The sequence below is a fragment of the Chrysochloris asiatica genome, unplaced genomic scaffold (assembly GCF_000296735.1).
Source record: "Chrysochloris asiatica unplaced genomic scaffold, ChrAsi1.0 scaffold00147, whole genome shotgun sequence".
NCBI lineage: Eukaryota > Metazoa > Chordata > Mammalia > Afrosoricida > Chrysochloridae > Chrysochloris > Chrysochloris asiatica.
Window position 1 is genome coordinate 5,193,266 of NW_006408665.1, and position 12,594 is coordinate 5,205,859.

The following is a 12,594-nucleotide window of genomic DNA, read 5'->3' on the forward strand; positions in this document are numbered from 1 at the left end:
AAAAACCTGTGTTATACACCTTGTCTGCTGAAAGCAATGACAACTTTAAATACTGATAGAGATAAAAACCCACAGCTTTCGGTATGGGTTGCACCTCAATGTAAAGGAAACAAAAATTCTTATCACTGGATCAATAAACAACATCCATATAAATAAATCAAAGGTTAAAGTTTTCAAAGATTTCATTTTGCTTGAATCAACCATCAACATTAATGGAACAGCAATGAAGAAATCAAGCAACTGATTGCAACACAGGTAAATCTGCTGCGCTAGACCTCTTGAAAGTGTTCAAGAGCAAAGATGTTAATTTGAGGACTAAGGTATGTCTGACCTAAGCCATAGTTATTTTCAATAATCTCATATGTGAAAGATGGACAGTGACTTAAAAAGATAGTAGAAGAATTGATGCATTTGAGTTATGGTGTTACAGGAGAATATTAAAAATACCACAGAGTGCCAAAAGAACAAATCTGTGTTGCAAGAAACACAGCCAGAATGCTCCTTGGAAGCCAGGGTGGTGAGACCTCATTTTTCAAACTTCAGGCATGTTATCAGGAGGGACCAATCCTTGAGAAGTACAACATGCTTGGTAAAGTGGAAGGTCAGAGGAAAAAAGGAAGACCCCAACGGGATGGATTAGCATAGTGGCAACAGCAGTTTTTTCAAGTGTAACAATGATTGTCAAGTTGGTATAGGACTGGAGAATGTTTCCTTCTGTTGTGCACAGAGTCATTATGAGTCTTTGCAAACTCAATGGCACCTAATAACAAGAACAGCAACAGTGGTGTGTTGGTGTTCTGGGTAGAGCTGTAGGAAAAGCACTGGGCCGGAAGATCAATTTGAACCTCAAGATCAGCTGTTCAAACTCACCAGTCATTCCTTGGCAACCCTATATGGGGTCACTATGAATCTGAACCAGTTTGATGGCACTTAACAACAGCAATGATATAGTAGATACATAGATAGATATCTATGATCATATGATACTATTAGGCGCCTGAAGACATTGTGGCCACTTTTCTAAGATATCTGCTAACAAGCCTGCTCTTCATACCCCATTATTCATAAACATGAATTCAGCAGCTCCTCAGATGCCTTAGCTTATATTTTGAACCTCTGCACATTTAGCATAGCATTCACTACGAATTCTCCACAAGCTGTGACAACCTCTTTCTGTTATGGGTTGATTTGTGTCCCCCAAAATATGTGCTGAAATGCTAACTCCTATACCTGTTTTGAAATTGGGATTTTTTGGTTGTTGTTACATTAGTAAGGTATGCCAGAGTAGGGTTAATCTTAAAACTAATCACTTCTGAGCTATGAAAACAGCTTACTAGACAGAGACACACATAGAGGAAGATGGAAATCAAGGAATGTGAAGAATACAAAACAATGACAGCAAAAAAACAATGACTAGAAAAAAGGAGAGAAGTCCATAGAAGGAGCTGACACAGTCAAGATCCTATTTGGAGTTTTCCTTCATGACCTTTGAAAAAATAAATTTCTGGGCTTTAAAGCCCATGTAGTATTTTTGTTTTGGAAACATTAAGAAGTGAATACATCTTCCCTTCTGGAACTCTGTCTTAATCTGCCCTACTATCATATAGTGGCTTGAGAACTTGTGAGGGGACAGGGTACCCCGGTTCCACTTGGCATCATGCTTTCTGTCTTCATTATATTAATTAAAGTTTTGACTGAATTTATGTGTCTGAATTTTTTTATTAATGTCACCTAATATGTAGTGCCATACCATATATGTATATATGTATGTATATGTATATATGTATATATGTATGTATATGTATATATATATATATATATATATATATATATATTTGTTGTTAATTGCCATTGGGTCATTCTGACTCATAGAGACCCTGTACAGGATTTCTGAGGAGCAGCTGGTGAACTTGAACTGACAACCTTGCAATTCAAACAGCTTTGCAGTCTGCAGCAATGCCAGAATGCCAGGCACATTGTTGAAACAATAAATAATTGAATAACTGAAACATATGTAAAGAAAAAAGGCTAATGATGTATTCATTATACTCGGGAGGTAAAAGACAGTTCAATTCATAGGCTTCTTCTTGTCTTTGGGCAGATTATAGCTTCATGACAACTTAAGAAATCCCTTCATTTTAGAGATAAGGAACTTCAGGTCAGAACAGTTTAATTGCTTATCCAAGGATCTGAAGAACTCACTGCTGAGCCCATTTCATCAGGAATAGTGATTGAGTCAGTCAGGGATAGATTTGGCAAGAGAATCAGGTCAGCTTGACTTTCAAGCCAAGACTCCATTCATTAAAACCTGGTGTTTCTGGCACAACATTAACTAAGAATCACATTGCAAAACTTATTTTCTGATTGCATAGGCTAAGAAATTAATCTTAACAGTTTGTGCAGATAATGAGTAGATGAACCCCAGTTGGAGGAGTTTATTAGGAAAGAGTTGGCAGTGGAACAAATAACCTTCTCTTTAATCCCCGAAACCAAGCGACCATCAAACTATATGTCCTCAGTGATTAAGGTCTTTGGGCTGCAACATATAAACTTTCCTCCTGCCTTTTGCTCCTGCTCTACAGAATGATTCAATTCTGTGAAGATGCTGCTGCTACAAGAAAAATGAGAACTTCTCTGATGACAGAGAGGCATTTTTAGAGTTATTGCTATTATTGCATTTGAGAGATGCTGACAGCTTCTCTCCATTTTGACCCTAGAATCCCATTAGACTTCACAAACCTTGCAAGGGCAGCTTTAAGTCCATGCCTAAGATAAAGTACTTTCAGAAATGTTTCTTCTATAGCTAGCATGGTGATTCATACATCAAGGGATTTATAAAAACAGATTCTGTCCACAAATGATAGAAAATCCTAGAGTTAGAGGGTAGAAAAAGACATCAGAAGTCATCAGTTTTTGTCTCTTTCTTTCTTTCCTGTTAATTTCATGCAAAGAAGAAAGCAAGACGGGAGAGAGAATAAGAAGAAAAGTAGGAATGTAAAAGTTCCCTAGAGAAACAAATCCATAACTTTTCTTAATCTCTTGTCTCAGAACCTTCTGGTCCATGCTATATGAGTAAAGATGAGCCATTTTAGTTCTGTTGCGATCCTACTCTGAGGACATCTCTACTGGAACATGTGGCTAAAGCTGGATTATGAATTTGTTGTTATCTCCTATTGCCCTAACTCTTTACATTGCTCTTTATTGGAAAATGAATGGTGTTTTCACAATAGTATTGTTTTCAAGCTAGAGGTTCACAGAATTTAATAGTACAGATAAAGAGCCACAATTATACAAATAAATACAACCAACTCTTGGTTAATTAATGTCTATATTCCTAGAATTTGTGTTATTGCTTTCTAATTTACTTTCTACTGCTCAGTGTATTATTATTTTATTACCACTAGGCATTCTAATGTGACAGCAACAATGGATTCAAACATAACAATTGTGATGATGTGCAGAACAAGCAAGGGTTCAATCCGGTGGGCAAAAGGCCGCCAAAAAGCAAAAACAAACTGAAGAACACCTAATAACAGCAAAACAACTTCCTAACAGGGAATAAAGAATGAAAAAGAAATGTGGGATAATTTTTTTCTCTCTCTCTCATTTTCACATTTAATCTTTATCACCTTTCTATGCAATAACTGTTATGGGCAAGAAAGTTTTTGTGCTCAAAACAGAAGATTCGAGTTAAAATATGTAAGGGAAAAATATTCAAGAGCCTGCAGTTTATACAAGACACCTAAACATACTTTAGATAGCCATCTCTGGCTGGAATGAATTGTTTTGTTTTTTTTTTATTTAAAGTAAAATTAGAGCTTGACCTTAAAAAACACACTATATGCCTACAAAATAAGGTGAAAAAAAGGATGCCCAGAAAAGAACCTGTTTGGTGATAAAGGTGGTAGTAGTAGTGTTGGTGATAGTAGTGGTTATGTTGGTAGCAGTGAGGGTGACAGTGATGGTGGTACTGATGCTAATGGTAGTGGGTAAGATGAATGTGGTGGTAGTAGTAATTGTGGTGAGAAGGTGTTGGTGATAGAAGTAGTGACAGAGATGGGAAAGGTGGGTATGGTCATGGTAGAGATAGTGATTGTGGTAGTAACAGTGGTGGAGATGTTTGGGAGGGAGGTATGACCTAGTGATGACGGTGGAGACAACTCTAGTGAGGATGCTGTTGACCATAACAGTGGTGCTTATCATCATGAGGGTGGTGGAGATGGGAATGGAGCCTTCCTTTTCAGTGGTACTTCCAGTTGTCTACAGGCACTTCCCATTAAATGACAAATAAAGGAGACTCTTCATGGTGGTAAGTGAAAAAGGTAGAAGGAGACCTCTTACATTCTTAAGAGAAATTCACTGCTATTTGTACTGTTTCAGTATTTACTTTCACTGTACAGTCTCTCTTTGAGACAAATTCCTTTGTGTTATGAATCAGAGTATCTTTCTTCAGCAAACTTTCTAAAATGCTGGTTTATATTTCCAAGTGCCAACAAATGGTTTCAACAGATAAATACACTTCAGAGTGGGTAAACTAAACCTTCACTTAAAACGAAGGATTCTTTCCGGTTGTAGATAATGTAGCTTGTTTTGTGATTACTAGAAAAAGAGAGCTTTCAAAGTGTGATTATCTTCATTGCCAATATACTTTAAAAATTCTTACTGAAAAGGCATTACCTAAGTTCTTTGTCAGTTTAGAGAGAGCAATGTTTAATCCAAAATGTGCAGAATGATGCCAAGGAAAATGTTCCCAATAGAGACTGAGCTGCGTTGGCTCTGCATCATTATTGAATTCAAATAAGGAACACGATGTATTTCATTTTAGGAGGGAACAAGAAGCTTGTACAATACACAGTGAAAATTGGTCTCTCTCTGTTTCAGTCCCTTTTTCATTTTATCAAGAATTTAGCATCTTTTTATTTCTAATCTTCGTTGTCGAATGCAGGTTCTCCAAAGAAAAGGCCAAAATGACAGTGTTTTTTTAGCACTGTCATTTGAATGGCCCTAATAAAGGAATCAAAGTTTATTGGCATCTAGTCTCTCTTCTGTAGACCCATGGCTGCGTGCATGAGGTGTTGCTGATGTATTTCCAACAGTAACATCTGGCTCTCTGGCAGTCAACTCTGCTAACTGTACTGACCCATTGATGGCTCTAGAACTGTTCAGTAAATGCTGTATGGGTTGGCAGAAATATGTGGAAGCCATTCATTTTGTTGTTGTTGTTGTTCATTCTCTTGGGTACTATTTATCTGTCAGTCACATTTCATTGTGAGAAATTTACTGTACTTGTCTTTGTCTATTGGAAATAAGTAAGGAAATTCCTCATTAAACATTGAGATTTATATGACCCAAATGGGAGTATTCCCAGTGTTGTATTTAAGATAAAGGAGGAGTTATGCTATTGGTTGAATTAACCTTAGAATGTAGATTTTCCCTAAGATGATCTAGAGTGTTATCCATTCACTAGAAACCAGGATGAGGGCATATTTTCTAGGGGGTAATGGGATGGAGATATATGTGGAATAATCATTGTTGTTGTTGTTGTTAAGTGCCATCGAGTCGGTTCTGACCCATAGCAACCCTGGATAGGGTTTCCGAGGAGCAGCTGGTGAGCTTCAACTGCCGACCTTGCAGTTCAAACAGCTTTGCAGTCTGCAGCATTAACCCACAGTGCCACATCAGGACTCCGGAATGATCATTAATAGACATTAAATCTTTAAGGACTTATATCGAAGTTCCTATGGGAGAAAGTTCCTAGTGGAGAAATAAAGTAGGACTGAAATTCCATGGAAATGAGCCAGAAAATGTGGAGAGAGAAAGGGAAAGGAAGTAGAGTTACAGAGCCAGATATGGTAATCAAAGTTTGAAAAGGGAGAAAGGTTATTGAATACAAACTGTGTTTGTTGTTGTTGTTAAGTGCCATCAAGTTGGTTCTGACCCATAGCGACTCCTCATAAGATTTCCAAGGAACTGATTCTGAGCTTGATGTTTAGGCAAGAAAAAAATGCAGTGCTGATGGTAAAATAAACTAGATGGCTTTGAGAAGAGTTACAGTGGAAATAAAATTTTGGTTTGAAACAGACTGTTAGAGCAGAAGGAAGAGAATGTTTGAAAACTAGTAAAATTATTTTAGTACAGATAGTATATATGAGAAAATAAAGAGAAATAGATTTACTAAATTAAGAGACTAATGTGAATGAAGACCAATAGATTCACTTAAATTGGACATTAATATGGTGAGTCACAATGTTTTTTTCCAGAAAGTATATTCATTTTTCTTGATCTTGAGAAGATAATCCACACAAATGGAATTTGGATAACCCTAATATGCCATGGAACCCTAATGTGCTCATGGAAGCAGCTGTCAAGAAATCAAATGATGTATTGCATTAGGCAAATCTGCTGCACAAGACCTTTTTAAAGTGTTGAGGAGCATAGATGTCAGCTTGAGGATTAAGGTGCACCTGACCCAAGCCATGATATTTTCAATAACCTCATATGAATGTGAAAAGCTGGACAGTGAATAAGGCAGACCGTAGAAGAATTGATGCTTTTGAGTTATGGTGTTGGAGGAGAATATTGAAGGTGCCATGGACTACCAAAAAAACCAATAGATCTGTGTTGGAAGAACTGCAGCCAGAGTGCTCCTTGGAGGCCAGGATGGCCAAACTTCATCTCTCATACTTGGGAAATATTGTCAGAAGGGAGCAGTCATTAGAGAAGGATACCATGTTTGGTAAGGTGGAGGGGCAGAGAAAAAGAGGGAGCTCCACAGCGAGATGGATTGGCCAAGTGGCAGCATCAACGGACTCAAGCATGGTAACAATAGTGAGGTTGGCTCAGGATCGGGCAGTGTTTTGTTCTACTGTGCAGAAGGTCACTATGAGTTGATACCTACTAGATGGCACCTAACAACAATATGTCATTTTACACTTGGGTGAGTTATTTTCTCACTGGTTCCATTGTAAAGGAGAATAACCAAATGAAATAAAATTCTTCACTGGAATCATATGGAAAGGTTTTGAGGCTACAGTTCAGTTTACATTATGCACAGATTTACCACATTAATACTTAATTAATATTATAATAGTAGGTGACACTTGCATAGAGTTTGCTATAGGGCAAGTACCATTGTAAGCAATTTACATACATTAACTCATGTGATACTCATCTATGAAGTAGGAATTGTTTTCACACTCCCATTTTATGGATAGGGAAACCAAAGCACATAAAGGTTTAGTACACTGCTCAAGACACAAAGACTCAAACCTAGGCAGTGCAGCATCAGAGTGTGCTTCCTAATACTCAGGAATTCAATGTCAATGACAAAGGTTTCACGTAGAAAGCTCTGATCCATATACTTGTAAAATGTCACTAGTATATTGATTGCATGCAGAGCAAATGATGGGATGAAACTTTCCAGGTTTCCGGAATTAGGTTAGAATTATTGCTATCTTCTCTGCTTTCAGCGGAAATTGATCATCATGAAAAGCAAGTATGGTTTGGCTGGCACATCAATGTCACTGATTTTGAAATGGTAAACAAAGCACACATTCCTCTATCAAAGCTTTAATTAAAACTTGCACAATGTCTAGGAATCAATGGTTCAGCTACCAGCCCTTCCACCAAATTACAAAATTTACTTTAATGTTTACCTTTTCCCCAAATGGTTGAAATACCTATAGTAGATGGAGATGGTGACTGATTTAGATACTTTGTAAAATCTTTTAATAGTTTCAGGTAACAAGCCTGGTAGATGTGCAAAGTATTATTCTCATTTAAAGTCTAGCCAGATTTAACAAAAGGCCTGAGTATCATAAACCTGCAGACAGATGAAGTTCCAGGGGGAAAATAGAGGCTTGCTCGTAAGCCAGCTGTGCAGAAGGCTGGGCTCCAGCTTCCCATCACGGGTGTGCAGCCCAAAAGAATGTTGGCTGCCTCCAGTGCCAGCTGGCGCACACTGGGGCTGTGCTCCTGGAAATCCTAAACTGTCTGTATGGGATTCCAGTGAAGAGAATTTTGGTTAACTGAAGAGCAATCTCAATAGCCAGATTTTAGTCAAGCTGTTTTTCAAAAGCTTGCAAGCTTCAACAAGTGACCAATGGAGCTATAAAATGAAGCTAATCATCCCAAATCTCCTAGGGTTGTTATGAGGCTTCAATTAAAAAAAAAAAAAAATTGATACTAGACACTTAGTACCAGGTTTGGCACAAGCTAAAAACTCAGTAATTGGGTGGTTGTTTTAAAAATTTCCTTCCAAGATCTCATGTCTTTTGTGCCTCTTTCTCCTCTCTATCCATCAGTTCTTCATGGCTCATGATTGTGTCTGACACAAAAGAACCAGCTTGCCTCCTGGGGAACTGATAGCACATTACCACATAATAAAGGGGATACACAGCCCTCTGTGTGTGCACAGCTGATTTGAAAGCAGACATGACTATTTCTCCCTGTGAGATTGGAGACAGAGAAGCAGCCTCTGCAAAAGCAGTGGGGCAAATGGCTTCCCCAGAAATGCCCTCTACCTTCCATGGCAACCACCTTGAAAAGCCAGAAGAAACTTCTCTGCCTTCCAAGAACATTATGAGCCATGTTTAATCCCAAGACCAGACTCACCACCAATGCCAAAGCAAGCTGTCCTGTCCAGTGGCCAGCATTCCTCCTGGTTGCTGATGGATGGTGGCATCACTTGACATCTCTCAGATCTGATGGAGCTTGCTTGAGCCAAATTTGGTCAGAGTGCAAAGCAAAAGGAGTTAATTAGGTTTAAAACTTAGCAGAGCTGGTCTGCCTGCCAGTTTTAGGTCCAGTAACTCCTCATTGTTCCCAAATTCTCTTTACCCCAATGACCTACAGAGACAGCCATGTTTTTTTCTTTCATTAAAATTTGACCAAAATTCAGCTAGTTTTATAAAGAGGGTGACAAAGAGCTCTTGGCAAGTGAGGGTGGCTTGTATAATTTAAATAATAGCAATCTCCCAAATAACATGAGGTAAAATTTGGAGACAAAACATTGAAGTAAAGTTAATTCTTTGGCAAAGATTATTGGTCAAAAACCAGTAAGGGGGTCCAGATTCTGCCTTATTAAAAAAAACAAAACAAAAAAAAAACCCCACCATTTAAAATTCCACCTAATATTGCTTCCAGTCAGTAATCCTGTACTGGCAGTTTTCTTAATGACTTGAGTGTGGGCACTGTTTAGTCTTTGTTCCAGATATTGGTTACAGAGCTTGGCTTAAGGGAAACATTACTATTTTGTTGATAATGTTCTATGCTCTATAGTTACCAACCCCAAAATACTGTAGAGAAAACTAAACAATAAATGAATTAGGCTTTAAGTAAAACTCAAATCTGAATTGATGCAACCAAGAATAGCAGCTCTGCATTTTCAGCATTTCCAAAATGAAGCATCTGTCTATAACCCTATCTGGATGGGAACCAGCAGGTTCTGGGAAGAATATTAACCTGAATTTGTTGTAGTCTTGTTTCCTAAACTGCTTTATAAACACTTCCCCATATGTGCTGCCAAAGCCTTGCATTTAATGAATCACCCAAATCTTTTTGCCATATATCCTGTGTTGATAGATAGATGGATAGATAGATAGCTAGATGTTGATGATAGAATACATGTTACCAATATCTAAGGAGAAATGAGACTGATACTTATGATGCCAGCCGAAATTACTTCCTAAAATAATTCCATCAGAATGTTCATTTTAAAATACTGAGTGTTATATTTTGGAAAGTTGTTATAGGCCAAATTGCCTGGTAATTTCCTAGGGATTTTATCTATTTGATACTTTGTCGTTATTCTGACTCAGTACAGAGGAAGTACAAGTCATTGCATAATAAACATTTCCAATCATGTGCCATGATTCTTTTTGCATTATTGGTTGTTTTTGACTATTACAAGTAAAGCACAGAGATCAAGGGCACATGTTTTAGATGGAAAATATTGGATTTCATATGTAGGTTCTGCCTCTACTAGTTATATGAATAGGGAACATTACCTAATATCTCTGAACCATAATCTACTCATTTGTACAGAGGGGTTTGAAAATATCCCCTACATCTTTTGGCTACTGTAAATATAAAACAAGGTGTTGGATAATTACATGACTCATGTAATTCACTTTTGACTCATAGTGACCCTGTATAGGGTTTTTGAGGAATCTCTGGTGTATTTGAACTGGCAAACTTGCAGTTCAAACCAACTTTCTAGAGTTGTCTATTTTTTCAATTGTATTAGAGCTTGATTTATTTATTTTGAGGCTCTTTCATTCGGAGCATAGATATTTATTATTCTTTTGTTCCATTGATCCTTTAATCATGAGATAGTGTCTTTCTTTGTATCTTACACTGGCTTTTGCCTTGAAGTCTGTTTTATGAGAAATTAATATTGCCACTCCTGCTTATTTTTGCCATTAGCTTACTATATTTTTTCTATCCTTTAATTTTTAATCTGTGTTTACTTTTGTGTGTAAGGTGTGTCTCTTGTAGAAGGTATATTGAAGTATCCTGTTTTTTTATCCATCCTGCTACTCTCTGTCTCTTGACTCATGCATTGAATCCATTGACACTCAGTGTAATTGTCACTAGGTATGAATTGATCGCAGACATTTTGCTATGTGTACTTTTTTGTGATGCCTCTGGCTTCTTTGTTTCACATGTTTTCCTGTGTTGAGTTCATTTTTTTTGTTTTATGTTTTCTTGTGCATTATATGATAGTTTACATGGGATAACATTAGTTTTACATTCATCCTATTGTATATTGTTTCATTGCTGTGGTAACAATCCCCTCCATGCATCATCAACCAACCACAAGGTATACCCTGCAAGCCTGCCCACCCTCCACAACCCCGGTTGTCAGCACACAGTCCCTCTCTCTCTATGGGTCTAAAGTCCACAGCTGCTCCATCTCTCCACATCATCGTCTCTGCCTTCATCATCTCTGCCTCTATCTCTGGCGTCACTACTTCTCCCGCTCTCCTCTTCTACCTTGATGGTCCCAGGACCATCACTCTTAGACTCCAAAGTTAATCACTCCCCTCATTATTATAAAATGTCTACCTTTACATTTTCAACCCTCACAATCAGTCTTGATAACAATTATTCACTATTGTATCACAAAAGCCCCATCTGCATTTCATTTCATCAGTCCCGCCTAGACAGATTGGATACTACTCAGTGGAGATTCTACCTTCCTCCAGACCCTCTGGATCTAGGTTCCCTCTTGAAAGCTTGTAAGCCAGTCACTTCTTGCATTTGTAACCCCCCACCCCCCATTTTGGGTAGCCAATGTCCAAGTTGCCCATCCCTGTCTACTCTGGGTGTGGAGGGGGTGGGAATGATCCTTGCTGTAAAGATTTGTTCCCTCTTTTGAGCTACTGCAACCATAGGTGTAGATCAAGTTCATCATATTGTATCAGATTACTCTTTTTTCCCCTCCTCTTTGTCTAGTTGAACTCTGATCATCTAGTCATTGAAGCCAGTTCAAGTGGGTATTATCTGCAAGTGTGGGTGTTCTTGTACATATGCCCTCTCTTCTTATCAGCTGTTTTTCCCTTACTTCCCCTTATTGGTGATGAATGTGGTCACCAATCAGAATGTGTATTCCCATTGAGTCTTAGTCTTGAAAGGGGTTTGCTCTAAGGGGATCCAACAACTTGCCTTGATGTCTCCTAGGCGAGTAACTTGCTTGTTCTTGTAGTAATCAGTCGGTCTGTCTATATTGTTTTGTATTTTTCCCTTCAGTCTTCCTTTCAAGAAGGATCTTCTGTTCTTCTAGCCACTCCAGGCTGGTCTGCTTGTCCTTTCAAGTGGAAATTTCCCACCTCAGAAGATTCTGGATGCTGTTCTGGATTCTACCTATGGTCCTGTGTAATGCAGAGGCTCTGCAGGAAGCCTCCTTCACTGGGCATGTTGTAGCCCCATTTTAGGTATTCCAATCAGTCATAGATAGAAGATGGACTTACAAGCTTTCTATGGTGATATTTATGGCTATTCCTTTCTTTCCCCCTCAAGTGTCTAATTTATAATGGTATGCCAGGGAAACCAAGATTCATAAGACAGCCAAGCATCTTAGCATTATTTTCCCCCTTTTCCCTATTCCAACCATCTCTCAATTCCTGTATCCCAGAGCCCTGTTGTTCCAATGTTGTGCATACATAATTATTTACCTCTGTCCCACTTAGTTCATGCAAACCTGCCTAATTGTTCTGCCATCCGCTTTGTTCTTCCATTCCCATCCCCCTTCTTGTGTATTGCAAACCTCCCCAGCACCCAAACTATCCTGTGTCTATTCCCTACCCTGTGCTACACCTTCCCATCCCTCCCCTTACCCCACTTCCCCCCACGTCCCAGTAGCCAGCAAAGAATCCCCCCCCATCCCCTTTATTATGGGTTCATTTTCTTAGTCTTTTACAGTAGTGGTCCTATGCAGTATTTCTCATTTTGTGACTGACTAATGTCACTCAACATAATGTCCTCAAGGTTTGTCCATGTTAGGCAGTGGCTTACAGCCTCCTTGTTATTCTTCAAGGTAGCGTAGTATTCCATTGTGTATATGTACCACAATTTGTTTATCTATTCTTCAAC

General features: G+C 38.4%; 1 pseudogene; it reads right to left on the reverse strand.

Annotated features, from left to right (window-relative positions):
- Window positions 1-7,795: 7,795 nt before the first annotated feature.
- The window catches only part of LOC102832551, a 12,739-nt pseudogene continuing 7,940 nt past the window's right edge, over window positions 7,796-12,594 (reverse strand).